This window comes from Ambystoma mexicanum, chromosome 3p, assembly GCF_040938575.1.
Source record: "Ambystoma mexicanum isolate Mex_15411 chromosome 3p, UKY_AmexF1_1, whole genome shotgun sequence".
Lineage (NCBI taxonomy): Eukaryota > Metazoa > Chordata > Amphibia > Caudata > Ambystomatidae > Ambystoma > Ambystoma mexicanum.
The window spans coordinates 1,170,868,051-1,170,885,292 of record NC_090925.1 but is presented as its reverse complement, the minus strand read 5'-3'; the positions used below and the strand labels follow the sequence as shown (position 1 = coordinate 1,170,885,292).

The 17,242-nt window shown below is 44.7% G+C and overlaps 1 protein-coding gene across 3 annotated transcripts in view; it reads right to left on the bottom strand.

Annotated features, from left to right (window-relative positions):
* The window catches only part of PCBD2 (pterin-4 alpha-carbinolamine dehydratase 2), an 820,621-nt gene that overhangs the window by 83,135 nt on the left and 720,244 nt on the right, over positions 1–17,242 (bottom strand). The gene's annotated exons all lie outside the window — the stretch shown is intronic.

Here is a 17,242-nt window from a genome sequence, read left to right as displayed (position 1 = left end):
TGTGGCACACACTGTTGCTTGCTGCATTATATAATTGAATCAGAGTTGTTACTTTAGCGTGGTGGGGGCCAATGTGCAAGGCCTACTTCTCTCATTTATTCATCTTGCTACTTTGTTCTCTGTGTACACACTAAACCTCTTCTACCATGGGGGTTGTTGTGTGTTCATCTTGCTATATCATCTTTGGCAATGCTACTTGGTGCATCTGGCGATAAATTCTTTGTGTATTTTACTATGCCATCAACAAAAACCCTGGGATGGCCAATTCATGCAGTTTCAGCACCCTATCACGTTCTCCCTCCTTTCTCAACCATGGCATCCTCAGCCTTCCAAACACAGTTGCCGACAAACAAAATCTCTATTCAGCAATGTAACCTCCAGTGCTGTATATTTTAACTACGAATACTGCAGGGCCTTGCTCACTGAAAATGGCATTCCTCTTTTCACGTTCAATATTCTCATATGTACCCTACCTAGCTAGGCCTGCCCCCATTTACTAAGTTCTCTTCTCTGTGTATTCAGCAACCTAACCTTCCCTATATTGTAACAGTAACAACCTATGGTGTGACTATCCTGCTTGTATATATTTTGCTAAATAATCATGGCGGCTGCAGCAAACTATTCCAGCTTCCTTATTCTCTATGTCCTTTCTCTTTTGGAGCCAATAAGGATTCTTCGAAGAGACCACAGACAAATTAGCATTAAATATATCTCAAGGAGCTATCAAAACGTAATAGACATAGTTCAAACTTTTGATTATCTAGGGGTCATGACTGACCCTAAATTAAATTGGAATGTGCAATTGGAAAATTGGTGTTATGGTGCGTCAGCTGCTGGGGCATGTCAGAGCCTATGCTTTAAAATATTGTGGCTATTCTTTTAATTCGATCATCATAATTCTTATCCACAATGTTGTATGACTTGATGGTTGAGGCTCTGAGCATATAAAGAAACTTATGATAATGGAAAGCCAAGGCTTAAAAACCCTGACTAAAATCCCACTTATTCCACATATAAATATTCAATGGGCAGATTTAGGATTAGACAGTATAAATTCTGCAATTAATTCAAATCGGGTGAACCTTTACTGGAAGCCATCTATCCCTGGGCCCAATACATTCACGTAAATACTTATCAGTGGAATGGATCGCCTAATGAGTAAGGTCTGTCAGTGGTACCAGAGCCATTCAATTGATTCCACAAGTGTTGATTATACTTATTTTACTACAGCAACAAAAAGGTGGTATTATGGTGGTATTAACAGTTTTTAACTTAACTCAACAGGATATGTTTTTCTTGCAAGAGGTATGGTTATAGAAACCTACTCATAAAATAGGGTTTGATTCTATTCTCAAACATGCTGTTAAATGTGTAAAGATTTAACCTTCTGGAGTCCTTTCGGCCGCATTTAAAAAAGAACTCTATGAATTATAGTTGGTGTAGTGGAATGTGATAATTCTGATGTTTTATGTTTAACACTGAAATGGTTTGATCTGAGGTTTGAAAGATGCATTAGTTATTAATGTCTACCCGTCATCCAGATAATACCACATACTTTTGATAGATATAAAAGACTGTTTCTCATAGTAAATTAGTTAAATATATCTTTATCCAATGAAGTTATACTTATGGATGACCTAAATGTGAAATGTTCAGACTTGCTTAACTCGGAAAATTATGAAGACGTTTTCTTCTTTACCCTACATACCTCAAGCTCAATTGTTTAAGCAAAAGTCTAATCCTAAAGGCATATGGTGGGTTAAATTACTTCATGAATGGGAGTTACTGATGCTAAATGGATGCTGTAATAAAGACGTTCCTGGGCAGTGGTCATGGACAAATGGTAAACCACTAGCAAATTTCGACTATTTATTTATTTCTGCTTCTCTATATTCTTCAGTATGCAAACTGTTGATCAAAGAGCTATTCGTTAATGATTATTGCCTTTTAAGTGTTCTTTATGACTCAAACATTAAGTCAGTTGGGATTTACAAAAACCAACAAAGGGAAAATCGTATTATTTGGTCTTCTAAAAACATAAGATGCACTGCTTTTGTAAAAAGGAATTTTCAATTTGTAGACAGATTCCTGTTAAATGGTTGAGTAGTATTTTTCCTAAAATGATTAAAGCACAGTTTTCAACTTTAAATACTAGCAATTAGTTGATATGTCTATGGATATGTCTGATGCTAAATTCAAAATCAGTGGAAAAGCATGACCATACCATCCACAGAGATAAGAAAACACTATGTTGTGACCTAAGATACCTAAATAAGAGGGGGGCCATTTTTTTTTATGTTAGTACAAGAATCTTAAACACAAAAATATAAAAAGTGGTTGACCTACTACGAGAAGACCAAGATTACAAAGCAGTGGCAACATGTGTTTGGAGGAGGACTGGACTGTTTCCCAGCCTCTCCCTCACTTAAAAGGTCATCCGGCATGGGGAAGAAGGGCCAACAAAGGCAATCTTTGTCCAGGAGCACTGCATGAGGAGGGGTTAATTCCTTTCAGCTGTTTCCTGGCCTCTCCCTCACCTAAAGGGTCCTCAGCAGCAAAGCCACGGCAAAGAGGGGCGAACAAGAGCAGTCTTTGCCCAGGAGCACTCGAGGAGGAAGGGTTAATTCTTCTCAGCTGTTTCCTGGCCTCTCCCTCACTTAAAAGGTCCTCCAGCAGTGAAGAAGGGGGACAAGGGCAGTCTTTGCCAAGGGCACTGGAGGAGGAGAAGGGGTTCATTCCTCTCAGCTGTTTCACAGCCTCTCCCTCACGTAAAAGGTCCTCCGGCAGCGAGGCCGCAGCGAAGAATGGCAGACAAGGGCAGTCTTTGCAGTCTGTGCGGGCTGCAGGGCTGCAGGCCGTGGATGAACACTTTACACAGCTCCTCTCCGTGTTCTCCTTGGAGTTGACTATATCCTGGCAGATTATTGATCATTAATATGTTGGAGGCTGTAAAAAAACAGGACACTAAAAAACGTTAGAACTTGACTGGCATGGGTAAACTAGTTTTACAAGAAGCTCAACCAGCTCCTATTATGTAAGTGGATGACTTATTATTGGGAAGTTATGTGCCATGGAGCAGGTTGAGCCAAAGATTGTAATGCATGAATTAGAGAACTGGTTGGGCTCTTTTTCTGTTGAGGACATAGTATGAAAGGAGCCTTATCAAACGTTGTTTTAAAAGAATCTCCTGATACATGGAATAATATTATGAGTATTATATGCTAATGCTACAGGTGAGCCTGCTATCCCTTCTATAGGCCAGAGAATAAACTATCATTACTTTCCTATCACGTTGCTAGACTTTACATAAAAGATTTTCTCTGTTATGATCTCTGGGCTACAGAGCTGAGCCAAATACCTGTGAGGCAAAGTGGTTTTAGAAAAGACAGTGGCACTTGTCTGAATGGTTGTATATTAAATTGCATCCAATCTAGGACTTTGACTCCACAAACCCAACTCATGGGGGTATTCCTCATGGCCAACTCAAACTATTGATCCTTTTTCTTCCTGATTCTGTCATCTGCATGAGATTAAATACTGAAGGCTGCTTTACTAAAGGAATTTGTACCCAAAGGGTCTTAAGCAATGTTGCATAAAGTACTGGAAAACGTAGGGAAATGTCACACGTAGTGCGTATACGAACCAAATGTCATATCTATCCTATGTGGCCAACATAGTAGTAATGGATCATAAGCCGACGGCAAAGACCTTTAAATGCGATATGGGCACCATTCAGAAAACAATTATTTGAAAAGTATTGTCTGATCATGCGCTTCTTCTGAGAACTATAATTAGAACATCCAAGTTAATTTGGCACTTAATGCACTTTTAGAGGAAAAGAAAGAATGGGTGTGTATCTCTGCTTTTTGATAACCAGCACTAAATCAAACAAGGTACCGCAAGAGAGACCACTTGGTAAAGTAACAACCTTTGATAGCCAATTTACAAATATGTACTTCAGATTTTGAGATTTGGGAGGGTTTTCTTGGCAACCATTAGTTACAAATTACAAACAGAAAATCGGTCCTTTCATTTTAGATGATTTAGATGCCATTCCTGTTTTTCGATTTGAAGCGACCAAACCCCCTTTACGACTACATACCTTTTTAGGACTATCTAAAGGTTTGCCAAATTCAAGCCATCCATATTGAACTTGCCCTAACTCCACTGAATGCTGAGGTAGTGATAAAGAGAGTATTGCTAAACTAAGAATTGTAGAAAATAATACTTTATACAGTATTTTATGGCTTACTGCTAGTTCAGGCATTTGTTTCGACTGATTTTGCGAGGGACTGTGAGCAATTAATGCATTTATTTTGTTTTTAAAATCAAGTTTGTCATTTCGTAACACACCTAGTTGTAATTAAACCTCATATCTTCAAACAACATATGGCTCTTGTCGATTTGTAAATCCCCCCCCCCTGTCCCCATCCCACCACATGCATGGTCCAAAAGAACAGCACATATCAATGTCACAGCCACTTTCCACAGTACCAATCTCTCTTAACTTTCCCAAAGCAAACCTATGTCCAGATCTGGTGAAAAACGAAAAGCCACGTACCCTCTATGTCCATGCGAGCCTAATCAAGCAAGTAAGTGTGTGAGATACTTCATATTGTATATGGTCAGTGCTTTCTTCATCCACTCCTGCTCTGTGGGAGCACCCCCACACTTCTAATACTGCGCCACGCAGCTTCTTGATGCTACAAGTAGGGTGCGCACCATGTGGCCCTCCTCCCAGCCTCGTTACCCTCCACAACCCCAAACAATAACAGGCTCATTCACAGCTTTCTCTGTATCCCATCCAAGGCCTTGAGCCAGGCCAGAACTTCAGTCCAGTAACGTTGTATAAGAGAGCACCCCCACCACATATGATAGTAATCCCTTTGAGGGTGCCAACACCACCAGCACCTCAAGTCCCCCCCTGCGTACATCTTAGCCAGCATTGCTGGCAGGTAGTGCGAGCGATGGATTATCTTAAACGCCTGCATTCTATATTGTAGGGACAGCGTGGACTTCTTGAACCTCCTACAAATAGTAGTAGACATATGGTCCATGATGTCTATTGCCAGGTCGCTGGCCCACCTCACTCTCACTGGTAGGCAGTCAATAAGATCACCACGCCTCAACTCCTGGTATAATTTGGGTATGTGGCCCCTCGTACCCGCATCCTGCAGTAGGATGTTTTCAAAAGAGGTGAGGTCCCTGGGTAAATTTACCCCCATCTCGAACTTGTCATTGCCCCCTTGAGCTGTAAATAACGGAAAACTGAGAGCTTTCCTATATGAAGGCATTCCTCCAGCCTGGCCAGGGGTACAAACATACCTCCCGCCCAGCCCTTGAGAGGCCTACCTCATACCTGGACTGAAAGCGTAACGGATCGTCTATCAGATTCCGCAGTGGCATTGGCCATACACAACTAAGGGGCGAGGGCCACGTTGACAACCAACGGGTGACACCAGCCTCCCGTCACACCGGTCAGAAGACTGCTGCAATTCATGTTTTTAATTGATTAAGGACCAAGAGAATAGATCATCCATTCAATTTTTAGGAAAGGTATTTAGAAGAAAATAATGTTTTAGAAGAATGCAACAAATAGCTCACATGTGGACAAATTCATGTCTATGGTTGACTAGATTAAATGTTTGCCTAGATATTACGAAATTCAACTGTAGATTTTTAGGTTTCCAAGCAAATGGACTGCTAACGTGTTTATGTATTTTCACCTCAACTTGTTGAATACAAATGACATAGGTGCTCATCCAATAATAAATAGAAAAAAGCATATATGCAGATTTTGTTTGAATTAATTTGAAATCGAATCATTGAGGCATTTGTTGATTCACTGCTGAGCACTAAGGGGCCTGAGAATTACACTATTTAGTAAATGTGTGTGTAATGTAAATACGTTGAGTACTGATAAATTTTGAATAGGATTAATGCACGGAATCTAGATCTCTCTAATGTTAGCTGTTGATACATTCTGCAAAATATTTAAATTAATCAGTGTAAATTGAACTTGAAAGCATTTTTTTTTTTTAAAATGTTACTTTTTTGGCCTGGTATAAGACTTCGTTCAAGCCAAACACCAGTAAACAGATACATTAATTAAAAAAAGAAACAATCTTGGTTAATGAACTTGATTTGTATGAGGGATCGCGCAAAAGAGAAAAATGGGAACGGTCTGCCCTTTTCTATGTTTTCTTTAACTGTTTGATCGGCCTAGCACCTAGTAACAATTAATTTTGTGATGTGGCATTTATAAGCAATTATAAATCAACATTGATATTTAGGTAAGTTCCTATTTCAATCAGCACAATACATCTGCGGTACCGCAACTGACTATTCTTCCATACAAATTCTCTGCACTTTCTTCCATGCATACTGTTCAGTCCTAGGTCTATTTTATCCTGTGACCTGGTGCGATTTGTTTTTCAGGGCATCTCTGGCTTCTCTACAAATAGGCCTCACCACATGGGTAACAATTAGATTTCTTCCATCCTTTATCAAAGTTCTTATTTCTGATTTATTTCAGCAATCTGTGCCTTAAATTTCACAATACCACCCACTGGGTCTCTGTTAGTCTCTTTATTCTCCCCCACACTGTTTTTCTGATGTATTTTTGGCTTTTAAGCAAAGCCTTCTCCTTGTTTGGAGCACTTCTGGTGTGGGATTGACCAAATGGGATCCTGGGAAGACTTGAAGGGGCAAAATTCTTAGGGACCTTGGTCTATTCCTCATACTGATTTTCAACCATTCCAGGAACTAAACATTTCTTTATTCTATCGAGATGTGTTCATGCTATTTGCTAACAATTTAAGTTATTGTAATTCCTCCTGGGGTTGAATTGGGTCCCCATCTTTTCATTGTGTTGACTATGGCTTGCCTTTATCTGTGAAGTGAATAGTAACATTTTCCCCGGGGTTTGACATTTCTGCATTTTCTGTGCTTCTGGGTCTTTATCATCCTCATCTCCATTAAATAAATCTAAGCCAGCAACCAGATAAAGAATGGCGTTAATTTGTAATAGATAAAAAAATTGGCACAATGTCAAAAGCTTGATTCTACACACCTGATAGCAAAATAAAATCATCTAAACTAACCCCTTGTTTCCCAAGCTCATTTCCCTGTTAAGCCAGCTAACTCGGAACCCAGAGAGATGCTACCTGGGGGCTTTCCGTTCTTCCCCTTAATGAACCACTCTGATATGTTTCAGTTCTAGCAGTGCAGAAGTGTAGATGTCTCCAAAATGTACAGAGTGTTGCAGGAAACGTCTCTCAAGAGAGAAGGGCCATCTCTCTTCCTGAGGATTCCTCTTTAAAAACTCTTCACTCTGCTGTCTTCGCAGATATCCCTCATCCTTCCCTCACTATTCTTTATACACTGCAAATAAGCAGCTCATAGAGGCACAATACAATTTCTTTTACTTTTACTCCCTGTTTAAGGAATTGTGCAAATTGGGGGTAAAGTAGTTAGCTTCCTTTACATTTTCAGCATCCGGAGAACAAGGAGAGGGGGTGTATTAATGCGTTATGTAAGTGTTAGCAATGAAGAAATCAACCAATTACAATGTCTATGGGGGCAGCATCACTAAAGAGGCTGTAGTGGGCTGGAGCCTGGGTTAACTTTGGCCTTTTGGGGTAGTAAATCTTAAACTCTTTCCAGTGTGCATTGTGGCAGAACAACCCAAAATGACAATGCTTGGGATATATTTTAATGTTTAATGAGGCCTATTTCTGCACAAATTAAAGTTATACACGAGCATACAAGGAGCAAATGAATTGGAAGACGACTATGTAGTGAGACTCAGCGAGTTTGTTGTGACATGTACTTTCGAAGATCTAACTAACTCCATGATCAGTAACATGGCACAGGGCACATGAACAGTGCACAACTATGAGAAAAAGTCATATGATCCTTTGAATAGGCTGTTAGGGACAAAGGATAAACTAATGACTTGAGACCATAGTACAGTTCTCTGTTTGTTTTTAATCACAAAAGAAGGGACATGGTTGGTGCGAGAAACCATAAGGTTTCTCACCAGCTAGTCCTCTGGGATCGGTCATCCAGGTGGCCAGGACACGGCCATCACTTTTGGATCCAGTTCATGGGGGTGGACCAGGGCGGGAGGATCACCTGAGTGAGGGGTCTTCGGGAGTGGGACACCTGATGGCAAGACGTGGTATCCCCTTCCATGTAACACCTTTACCCCATCCTACCAGGGAGGATATTTAGGAACTCTTCCCCCACCCCTTTCCCTTCACTAACACTTTCACACGGACATCCCGCTCTGGGAGAAAACAGACTCACACAGGAGCATTGCACCTGACATGTTCCACTACTATGGTCAGGCAATTGTTGGTAACCACTCACACCTGACTCCCATTACGCTTCCCAATATGGATAAAAGGGGGGGGTACGAGAGCACACTCTGAGCGAGGCAAAGCACACGAAGGAACAGTACTTTCCCGATGGAGCTGATTGAGGAAAGAAAAACGGCGAACTAAGTATGGGGAGCAAGGAGGGAGATACCCTTGACCTTTCCAGCGAGAAACCGTTACTTTCCAAAGCCTTTCAGATTAAACATCGTAATGCCAGGAAACCAGACTGAAGAAACCTGTATTGTGTGTCAGAGATAACCAGGGCCCTCCTGCATGGCTGAGCGAATCGGGGAGGAACAGCAGCCGCCATGGTAACGTGCTTGGCTCCAAGATCAAAGCAGTGCCAGAGAGATCAACACAGCCGGTGAGTTGGGCAGACCGATGCAAGACTGATCTGTGTTGAAGTCAAGGCTGCAAGCGGCAACATTGTATAACGAGCGCAAGAATGAAGATTGGTAACGCGTGTGATGAAAGACGCAAGGAAAGCTTAGTTGCTGATTGATGTTTGAACATTAACGGAGAAAGATACAATACCAGTGAATGAGTGGTCCGGCACCGCAAGGGTGCTCAATCGAAGGTCTCTGTAAGGTATCCATCCAAGAAGTGGCAGAAACGAAAGTGTAAGATTGGGAAGAATAAGAAGTGAATCGAAGTGGTCCTGCGACGGTTTAAGCAAAACCCATCGCATATTCATTCACACATTTCCTCCTTTGGCTTCAAAGGTTCTGTCATTAACTGGCTCTCCTCTTACCTCTCCCAATGTTCCTTTGCTGTCTCTTGGGGTGGTCGATCCTCCACTACCTTCCCTTTGGACCATGGCTTTCCCCAAGGCTCTGTCCTGGGTCCCTTCCTATTCTCTCTTTACACTTCAATACTTGCCCCTATCATCTCCTCCTTCGGGATCTCTCACCATTTCCACGCTGATGACACCCAGCTGTATCTCTCCTTCTCTTCCTTTGCCCCTGATCTACATCTAAAGCTCTCTTCCTGTCTTACCGCCATTAAGAACTGGATGTCAACTCACTATCTTTCTCTTAACACTGATAAAACTGAAGTACTATTCTTTCCCTCTAACACAATTTCTCCCCCCACTACCCCTCCTTCCATTCATTTTCCCCCTTCTAACCTTCCCATTTCCACCCATGCTCGCAATCTAGGAATTTACCTCGATCCTTCCCTCTCTTTTTCCCATCATATATCCCTTACATCTTGTGCATGTCGCTACCACCTCTTTAACATCTGTGAAGTCTGTTCCTCTTTCACCTTTCATGCTACCAAACTTTTAATCTCCTCCCTCATCTTCTCTCGCCTCTTCTATTGTTCTTCCCTCTTCCTTGGTCTCCCTGCCTCCCACCTTGCCCCCCTCAAATCCATCTACCACTCTGCTATCCGCACCCTTTGACTTCTCTCTCCCCTTGACTCCATCTCTTACTCACTTTCCAACCTAGGTTGGCTACTTTCCACTCACAACTTGAGTCGCGCCTTGAAACACTTGTGTATAGGCGCGTTACAAATGCCATATCATATCATATCATATAACTTAAATTTTACTTCTTTTGTCTTGTCTTTAAATCGCTCCATGGCCTTGCCCCTCCATATCTCTCCTCTCTCCTCTCATTCCTCCCGCTCCCTTCGCTCCGCTGATCTCTTCTTACTTTCTGTTCCCCCGCCCCCTTGTGCCTCTTCTCTTTTCAGCTTCTTTCAGCTCCTTTTCCCTTTACACTCCTCTTTCTATCCGCTCCATCCCCACCTATTCTTAATTCCGTTCCTCCTTGAAATCACTCCTTCATCCCCCCCCCGACACCCTATTCTCTCTCTCCTTTTCTTTCTATCTCTCACTCCCTCTATTACCCCATCTCAGCTCTATCCACTCAACTCCTTCCTACCTATGATCTCTCTTCAGACTATGTAATTTACTCGATAAATCTCTCTCCCTCATCCTTCCTTCCCCTCCCGCCTCCCCTTCTCCTCCTTCTCATATGCAAATTGTTCTACATACTGTTTTTTGGTCTAGTTCATGTATATTGTTTGCTTCTACTGTTCTATGTTTTGTGTATTCTTGTTGTTAAATTGTAAAGCGCCTTGGATTAAGGCGCTATATAAATACAATAAATACAAATACATTCAAAAGTCTTTGATTTTTTTATACAAAGAGGATAAATTAGAAACTTAGATTACATGGTCCGAGCCCAAATGAGGGAGACCAATTGTGAACATTGTGCTAACGGGGTTCAAGCCCGAATGAGGGAGATCCATGGTCCGGCGTGCCCCGTGCTGAAAACGTGAGGAAGTGCAGCCAACTGCTCAACTATCCTGACATATTATTTCTTGAACGCTTTACTTTGTGCATACATTATTGTCCCACACCATTTGTATTTAGAAGTAAGGATTGGCTACATTCATCAGCTAGTATTGGGTAGGATCATTATGACCCCAGTGCATATCTGTGCTTTGCGGATGATTAATGATAATGGATGTTGGAGTTGTGGGAAGGAGAGAGGTATTCTGCTATATATGTTTTGGAGTTGTGAAAGAGTGCTGAATTTTTGGAGGGATGTCATTGATAGGATCGACCAAATCTGGAACATTACTTATCCACACAATCCCTTATCAGTCATCCTGCAGCTATCAAGAAATGGTCATGATATTAGTTGGAAAACATTGTGTTGTATTAATAAAGCTTTATTGGTGGCGACTAAACAGATATTAAAGGTTTGGAAGACAAGGAAGAAACCAACAGTGGAGGAATGGATTTTAGATGTGCAAGTTCTATCAAGGTATGAAGACTATGTATTATAAACAACACAAGGAAGCGTTTTATGATGAAATGTGGGGAAGTTTCACTGAACTTTATGGGTGACCATGGATTGAACTGTGTAGTGGAGTTGGTTTGCTTTCAGACATAATGAGGGGGATAGGGTGGGTGGGGGGTGGTGTCTCAAGTATTTTGTCTTGTCATGTCCTAGTCGTTTGTTGATGTCACATTAGTGCGCATGGTTATGTTTTAGGTTAGGTCTAGGACATTTTATAGATTATAGGGCTACAGTTTACTGTTTACTTTAAATTCTGCTTCAAACTATGGTATTGTTTATAGTCCAAAGACCTAAACTGTAAATATTGTTGCATTTGTTAATCTTTGTTTTTAAATAATAAATAAAGAGTATAAAAACCAAAAAAAAGAAGTAAGGATTGGCAATGGGTTTATTGGTATAGGCCCTTTTATTTTGACAGAGAATCCACTAGGATTGTGTTATTACTATTTGATGGTCGTAGCTTGCTCCCACATCCTTGGATTTAGGTTTAGATAGGCGTTCAACCAACACTGATTTTTCAATAAGCACTCTTGAACTGTGATCACTTGTGTCTGTCTTCACTGTTTGATACCATGCCTTGCTTACTGTGGGGAAGGAAATGGTATAGCAATCAGGTAGCCAAACAGATCGATAACATCCTTTAGGACCATGGTCCTTCGCCCTCTCTAGCTACCTGCCAGGTGGCTCAAGCAGTCACCCAAAGTCTCTGATTCTATAGTGCTGGATGATTTCTTCAAAGACTATGCATCTTTCCTGGCTGGGGTAGGGTCATATGGCTTTCGCATTGGTTCTCTTGGTATTAGTTCAGGCATCCTCACCCGGTGCCTTTTGGTCATTTAATGGAGGTTGTGTTAGACAGAAAATACACAGTTGGACCCCATTGACCCTGTCACAGAGTACGCTGAGGGACAAGGTCATGGTCTTAATCTGTCATGGGGAAGCAGAGACCCCTGCCAATGGTGGGCATACGAGGCCAGCAGCTCGAGCCGGTCCTACCCCAAAGGTGCAGTGGGGAGTTGGGGTGACCCCAATCCTTGACTGTCCTGTAAGTATGTTGTGGTGAAACTGCATTGGTAGCATTGCCTCAACCACAATGCCTTGCAACTTTTTTCGGCCATGTCTCTTTCTTTTCATTTCAGGATCACCGGTCCCAAAAGCCCAAGGGCGGCAGCAGAGAGAATCCGAACTGGAGTCCTATGAGAAACGGGAACACCATGCAGCACTAACTACTTATAATCATCTAGAGGTGTCCATCCAGTACCACACAAGCAGCAAAAGGAAAAAGAATTTTGGCAAACTTATGCATCAGGGAAAGACTGCACAGCAAGCATGACTGTTCCCTTCTGGCTTAGAGACGGTAAAGAGACTGAAAAGGGGCGGGGCTTACCAGAATTGGTTAAAGCTGTACCATGAAAACCCAACCCCTGCGACAGGATAAGAGGAAATGTTGCCCCTAGAGGCAGGTGACTGCAGCAAACAGTGAGAACCCTGGTGAGGATTGAACCAGAGAAGGCTTGGCGATAAAAGCCCAGCCAAACAGAACCAGGAAGACATGTGTTTGGGTGAGGTCAGGGGCCGAGAAGGTCGACCAGGTGTTGGAGAGCGGGGGAAGAGAAATGTGTTGCAGACATTTTAACAGTGACAGGTAAGATGTTGTGTGTGTGAGAGTAGTACCAATTAAGGTAGTGCAGAGAGAGAGAGGAGAGAGAGAGAGAGAAAGAGAGAGAGAGAGAGAGAGAAAGAGAGAAAGAGAGAAAGAGAGAAAGAGAGAGAGAGAGTGAGAGAGTGTGTGTGTGTGTGTGTGTAAGTGTGTGTGTGTGTGTGTGTGTGTGTGTGGCTGGACCACGGATAGAGAAAGGAAGGGGGGACAAGAGAAATAGAGTAAGCAAGCTAGAGAATGCCATGTGAGAATAGAAGGATGGAAGGGGCAGAGATTAGCGGTGTGTAAGATGGTGGTAGTGAGCTAAGAGAGGAACCAGCGAGTGGTGGTGGAGAAGAGATAGGTATAGTAAGAAGAGAGAAGGGTTGAGTCTCAGCAAAGGAAGGAGAGAGGGAGGGAGAGAGAGAGCGAGAGAGAAGGTGGAGGAGAGTGAGTGGGAATGTGGAGGAAAGTGTGTGAGAGAGGGCAGAGGAGAGGGGGAGCGAGAGAGAGAAATGACCTCCTGAGGGAGAGAGAACGGCGAGTGGTGGTGAAGAAGAGATAGGAGTAGTAAGAAGAGGGCAGGGTCGAGTCTCAGCAAAGGAAGGAGTGAGAGAGAAGGCAGAGGAAAGTGTTTGAAAGAAGGCAGAGGTGAGGAAGAGAAAGACAACCTCCTGAAGGAGTGAGAGAGCATAGAAGAGGGGAAAAAGGAAAACAAGTGAAGGAGTAGAAGGAATTAGCAAAGGAAGGAGAGAGAGAGAGAGAGCGAGAGGAAGACTAGTAAGATCACAGGGGTAGGAGGTTAGAGAGAACACAAGGGAGAGGAGAGGCAGGTGGGAGAAGAAGAGGAGAATGTGAGAGAGAAATACGGAGCAGGAGTGAGACTGGTTAAAGATGGATAGAAGAGCTGAGAAATATTTTGTTTGGAACCCCAAAAATAAGTGTCCATTTGGAAACTCCCCTGGGGGAGAAAGGGAGAAAAGTCCAATTCTCTTAGGCCCTCTCTTAGGGCAGATTAGATCTGGGCGGGAAGTTATGGCGAATAGGGATGCCTCAGCTAGGGTGGAGGAAGCCTACGGGAAGGTGGAGCACAGACAAGTGTGCACCTTAGACTACATCCACCATAACTCCCCAAGAAGCCCAATTTCATTAATAATAAATCCTGGTGAAAACATATCCTCTTTTGTCTGCGGATTATTGAGGGCATCTGTGACAGCTGTCTTGGAGGTCATCCCAATCTGTACTCTGGCTTAGCTTTAGCACTGCTGCGGCCCGTGCCCCACCAAACTAGCAGAACTCTTCCGAACCAGGCTTGATACCTTTCTCCTTCACCTTCCTTAACTTTCTACCTTGGACCCACTTCTCATTGCTTCTCTCTTTCTTGGGGCCATCTTCCACGACCTTGTCCACCTCGGTCTCTCCCTCGCCCCACTTGTTTCTTTGCCTTTCCTCTCTGAGTTTCTCTGTTTTGGGCCCTTGTTCTAGGTCTCTGTCTCTAACAGTGGTTTAATCCTGCCTGCTCTCCTTACTTTCACCTTTAATGTTCCACCTCCTCCTCTATATCTGCCCCTCTCTGCTCTCTTCTGTCCAATGATCATTCCCTCCTCCTTATATTCCTCTCTCGTTTGATATTCCTTCAAATTCTCAACTCTCTCTGTACTTCACCTCCTCTCATATTCAGCTCATTGTACTGTCCTCCTCAACTCCTCTCTCTCTCTCTCCTGGTACTTCCGCTTGCGCTCTTCTCTCACTCTCTATGCGTTCCACCTCCTGCGCTGCTCTCTGCAACCATCTCCTAACTCCTAAACTTTCCCTTTGACTCATTGTCTCCTGCACCCTTGCAGGGTTTCCTACGTGTGGCACCTCCAAACCTACTCTGCTGTCTACAGAGCCCATGATTTGGGTCTGCAAATGTTGACAACAAGAACTCTCCAATTTTTGTATTTCCAAGTCCTAGCTATTTCTATGGGACCACAATCGGGGCATTCAGGCATGACATACAGGGGGTCTCAAATAGAGTGGAGGCCAGGTAGATCTCCCTATACTGCCCAAAGCGAGCATCATCTTCATTTTACAGTTCCCCAATGTTTAGAGTTAGACTTTGAAAGGAACAAGTTACTTACCTGTAACTGTTGTTCTCCAGCATGGGTCTGGCATGGATTCACATGCTCATGAATATTCCCCGTCGTCAGGCTGGGAATCCTCGGTAAAGAAAAAACCAGTATCAGTTTCGTTTCTGATCTGTCTTTCGTAGTAATAACCAATCACTGGTCTCTGCGTCATACTGACCACAGCCAATGACTGCCCTCTACCTAAGCACCGCCTCTGGCAGCCATCTTCAGATTTGGAAGCACGTGAAGTGGCAGTATGACCAAGTGAAGAGCCGCAGAGGGGTAGGCGGGAGGGTTCGCATGTGAATCCATGCCAGACCCATGCTGGAGAACAACAGTTACAGGTAAGTAACTTGTTCCTTCTCCAGCATGGGGTCTGGCATGGATTCACATGCTCATGAATAAAGAATACATAGCAGTACACACATGCACAACCACGGGAGGTGGCAAAGGCTCAACATTAAGCATCACATCAACTCAACATTAAGCATCTTACCTCCTCACCAGGCTCACCTCAGGCGAACAGGTTGCGCAGCACTGCTTGGCCGACCCTGGACTCCTCCCTGGAATCCCGGTCGACGCAGTAGAATTTCGTGAAGGTGTGCGTCGACCTCCACGTAGCAGCCCTGCATATGTCCAGCAGGGGCACACCAGATAGGAACGCCGTGGTAGCTGCGATCGCTCTGGTGGAATGGGCTCTCGGACGGCCAGGCAGCGGTCGGTTTGCCAACCGGTGACAGCACATGATACAGCCGGAGAGCCATCTGGAGATGGAAGCCTTCGAGAGAGCCTTCCCCTGATTGACAGGTCCAAAGTTCACAAAGAGTTGTGACGTCTTCCGAAAACCCTTCGTGCGGTCCACGTAGAACTTCAGCGCTCTAGCTACATCCAGCGAGTGCAAAGTCCTCTCAGCCGGCGACGAAGGCGACGGGAAGAACACAGGTAACACCAAGGGTTCGTTGAGATGGAAGTCCGACGGTACCTTGGGCATGAAGGAGGGGTGCGTCCTGAGCACTACCCTCGTGTCGTGGAAAGTCAAGTACGGGGCCTTGCAGGAAAGGGCCTGGATCTCTCCCACTCGTCGTGCGGAGGTGATGGCCACAAGAAAAGCTGTTTTCCATGATAGAAACTTCAACGGGGCCGAGTGCAGAGGCTCGAACGGAGGTCCCATGAGCTTGGTCAGCACCACGTTGAGCTCCCACGCCGGGGCCGGAGCCTTCACCGGCGGGAACGATCTGAACAGTCCCTTCATGAACTCCTTCACCAGACGATGAGACCACAAGGACGTCCGCCCCGTGGTTCTGGTGTATCGGGAGATCGCAGCAAGATGAATCTTGATGGATGCGTGTGCCAGACCAGCTTTGGCCAGCGTCAGCAGGTACGGCAGTACTTGGGGAGCCGTAATCCGTAGAGGGTTAATCTTCTGTGCGTGGCACCAGACAGAGAACCTCTTCCATTTGTGTCCGTAGCATTTAAGAGTCGAGGACGCCCTGGCCTTTGCAAGAACCTCTCTGCAATCGGCCGGTATGTCGTATCCTCCAAACTCTAGCGCCGCAGGAGCCAGGCCTGCAAGTTCAGCGACTTCGGGTCGTGGTGGAGGATGGCGCCTCCTTCCCTGGAGAGTAGATCCGCGTCCGCCGGCAGCTTGATCGGCGGGGACGCTGACAAGTCCAGAAGGTCCGGGAACCATATCTGCCTCGGCCACGCAGGTGCGACGAGGATCATCCTGCACCGTGACCTCTTGAGCTGGTTGACGAGCCGGATTAGCAGAGGCAAGGGAGGGAACGCGTAGAGGAACAGGCCCTCCCAGGGGAACGAGAAAGCATCGCCCATGCTCCTCGTCTGGGGAAACCTGCTGGCGAACCTCCGGCACTTGGTGTTCGTCGCCGTCGCGAACAGGTCGATCTGGGGTGTGCCCCACCGTCGGAAGAGGCGATCCACCAGATCCTGCCGTAGTTCCCACTCGTGGCACGAGCGCAGCTCCCTGCTGAGTGAGTCGGCGATGGTGTTTTTTATCCCTGCCAGATGAAACGGCACCAGAAAAATCCCTTGGGCGACGGCCCAATGCCACAGGTCCTGCGCCTCCTTGGACAGCGCTGGGGACCTGGTTCCGCCCTGTTTCCTGATGTAAAACATGGTGGTGGTGTTGTCGGTGAAGATCCTCACCACCTTGCCCTTGAGGGACGGAAGGAAGGACCTGAGGGCCCAAAACACTGCACGGAGCTCCAGGACGTTGATATGCAGGGACTTCTCCGTCGGGAGCCAGAGTCCTCTTGCGTGCAGATTTTCGGTGTGCGC